This window comes from Hyaena hyaena, unplaced genomic scaffold (assembly GCF_003009895.1).
Source record: "Hyaena hyaena isolate Hyena2069 unplaced genomic scaffold, ASM300989v1 scaffold_3, whole genome shotgun sequence".
Classification (NCBI taxonomy): Eukaryota; Metazoa; Chordata; class Mammalia; order Carnivora; family Hyaenidae; genus Hyaena; species Hyaena hyaena.
Genome location: NW_024080635.1, coordinates 4,866,739 through 4,869,829, shown reverse-complemented (window position 1 = coordinate 4,869,829; position 3,091 = coordinate 4,866,739). Strand labels below are relative to the sequence as shown.

Sequence of the window (3,091 nt, the reverse complement as noted above, 5' to 3'; positions counted from 1 at the left end):
CTTTTTAAGACCAGTTTAAATGTACATTCACTCATTTAACAGAGTGTTCCATTGTGTGCCAAGCCTTTTGCTAGGCCCTGGTTTATATACTAGTAGATAAGAACCCACAAACCATGAGATCGTGACCTGAGCTAAACTCGGACACTCAAGCAACTGAGCCATCCAGGTGCCCCAAATAATGATCTGTGTTTAAAAAATGACCAGTGGATTGATTATAGGAGAAGCCCCCAACAAACACAACTGACAGTGCCGTGCTAGGCTTCCTGCCTGTTTACACTACAGGTCTGCTTCCTATTATTGTGGAAGAGCCGTTTATGTGACTCCCTTCTCTTGAAGCTTCTACTTTGAAGAGGTCAGGTACTTCTATATATTATTAAAATATATTAGTGCTGGGGCACCTGGGTGGCTTAGTCGGTTAAGTGTCCGACTTTGCTTAGGTCATGATCTCACGGTTTGTGGGTTCGAGCCCCACGTCGGGCTCTGTGCTGACTGCCAGCTCAGAGCCTGGAGCCTACTTCCGAGTCTGTGTCTCCCTCTCTCTGACTCTCCCCTGCTCACGCTGTCTCTCTCTCTCTCCTAGAAATAAATAAAAATATTTAAAAAAATATATATTAGTGCTTACTTCAGTACTATATATACTAAAATTGGAATAGCACAGAGAAGATTAGCATGTCCACTGCACAAGAATGACATGCAAATTCGTGAAGCATTACGTATTTTTCACTGTGTTTTGTATGTAAGTGAATTGATCACTGAATTCTGTTTCTGAAGACAATATTGCACTGTATATTAACTTACGTATATTAAACTTTTATTTAAAAATAAAATATATTAAGGAGAGTAAAATGCCTGATGGTCTATATTTTTTGTTTCAAAAAATCTATGTAGGGGAGCCTGGGTGGCTCAGTAGTTGAGTGTTGGACACTTGATTTTGGCTCAGGTCACGTCACGATCACAGGGTTGTGTAATTGAACCCCATGTCAGGTTCTGCACTGAGCGTGGAGGCTACTGGAGATATTTTCTCTCTCTCTCTCTCTCTCTCCCCTCCCCATGTCCCTTCCCCCACCCTTCCCCCACTCAAGCACTCGCACTCTCTCTCTAAAAAAAATTTAAAAATTAAAAAAAAAAATCTATGTAGGGGCTCCTGGGTGGCTCAGTCAGTTGAGCAGATGACTTCGGCTCAGGTCACAATCTCACGGCTTGTGACTTTGAGCCTCATGTCAGGTTCTATGCTGACAGCTAGGAGCCTGGAGCCTGCTTTGGATTCTGGTCCCTGTCTTGCTCTGCCCCTCCCTAACTCATGCTCTCTCTCTCAAAAATAAATAAAATATAAAAAAAATCTATATGTACTTAGGAAACAGTCTGGCAAGGGAAACACTAAACCGTTCATAGTAGTTTGGGGAAAACATTCTCACACTTCTGTACTGTTTCAACATTTTTACAATTAGCACATACTGTTTTTGTATTAAATCAAGTATATGTGATTGATTCCATTTTTATGCCATTCTGGAAAAGGCAAAACTACAGTTCCAGAGAAGAGCACTGATTACCAAGATTGGGACTAGGGGAAGAAGGTGATTAGAAAAGGAAACAAAGGAACTTTTGTGGGTGATAGAAATGTTTGACATTTGATTGGTTGTGGTACCAGATACATGTCTATATGAGTTTGTTAAACCATATGATAAAAAAGATATATTTATATGTAAATTACATATCAACAAACCCGACTTTAGAAAATGAAATATAGGGAGAAAATGCAGAAAGCAAAGACAATTTTTTTTAATACTTTGTTTTAATGTTTATTTATTTTTTTAGAAAGAGAAAGAGCACAAGGTGGTGATGGGGCACATAGAGAAGGATAAAGAGAGAATCCCAAGTATCCTCCATCCCATGAACCATGAGACTATATATAACCTGAGCCAAAACCAAGAGTCAGATGCTTAAATGACTGAGCCCCCCAGGGCTCCCAGTTCCCCCGAAGCAAGAACAATTTAAAAAATATTTTCAATTATACAAGTAATAAAATAGCTCATTATGCTTTTTTGAAATAGAATATTACAGGTAAATCATTCCTGTAAATTATTTCAAATAATTAGAATATTACACGTAAAACATTTAAAAAATCTATGTATTTGTACATAGGAAACGTGTGTATCATGACTCTCATCCTTCCCTCCTTCCCAGAAGTAATCATTGATGTGTGTTCTTGCAAATCTATTTTAGAAAGTTAATAAAATATGTGGCGTTAGAAAATATATAGCCCTGGGTTTTTATGTGCACACATGTATGCTCTTTGTTTACACTGATCACTTAATGTGATATTCTATTCAACACCTTCACTCATTTTTTAAATATCTGTTGATAAAGATCTACTTCAGTCAATCCAAACGTAGTTATTGATTTTTTTTTCCCCTGCACGTTAATCGTCGTCATGCTGTACCTTATTGTTCAACTCTTGTCACTCAATGCTTTTGGGTGTCTAATTCACTCCTGGCAGCGCAGCAGCGAACATTCCACTTTATGAACACACTACACTCTGCTAATCCGTTAGCAGATTAGCTTGCTCCCGATTTTTCTCTTACAGGGAAGCTGTGCTGCCAGTGCTTCCCTGGTGGGACCCCTTCAGGGTCGACGGCCGGGGGTGGCACAAGGTTGTGCATTTTCAATTTTAATAGGGTGGGATTCGTGTCTTCTGCAGATGGGTACCCACAGCCGCCCAGAAGCGGATCTGCGGCGCAGCGTACAACAGGTGCCACCCCATGCCCACTGCAGCCGGAGGCAGCTGGCCCCGCCCTCTCCTGCAAAAGCTCTTCCTGGTCCCTCCCTCTGCGTCCGCCGGCCCCTTCCCAGCAAGCACCGCGCATATTTGCATATCAATTTACGTCCTTGCCTTTACTTCTATATAAAAATCGAAAGGACAAATCCTAAGAGTCTTCTTGTGAAGATTGCTCTCTGGCCAGAATGTCTTGCAGACCCTGCCCCCACCCCTCAACTTGAAACGTGGAATAGGAAATTGCGTTAGCTTTGTTTTCACCTTTATCAAAAAAGGGATTCGCCAACACTGCCACCCTGCCTTCGCGCCCGTGCAGGC

The 3,091-nt window shown here is 41.2% G+C and overlaps 1 non-coding gene across 1 annotated transcript; it reads left to right on the top strand.

Moving 5' to 3' along the window:
- Positions 1-618: 618 nt before the first annotated feature.
- On the top strand, positions 619-721 carry LOC120233180. Its single transcript, XR_005528741.1, has one exon. It is a non-coding gene; the product is annotated as a U6 spliceosomal RNA (small nuclear RNA).
- Positions 722-3,091: the final 2,370 nt, after the last annotated feature.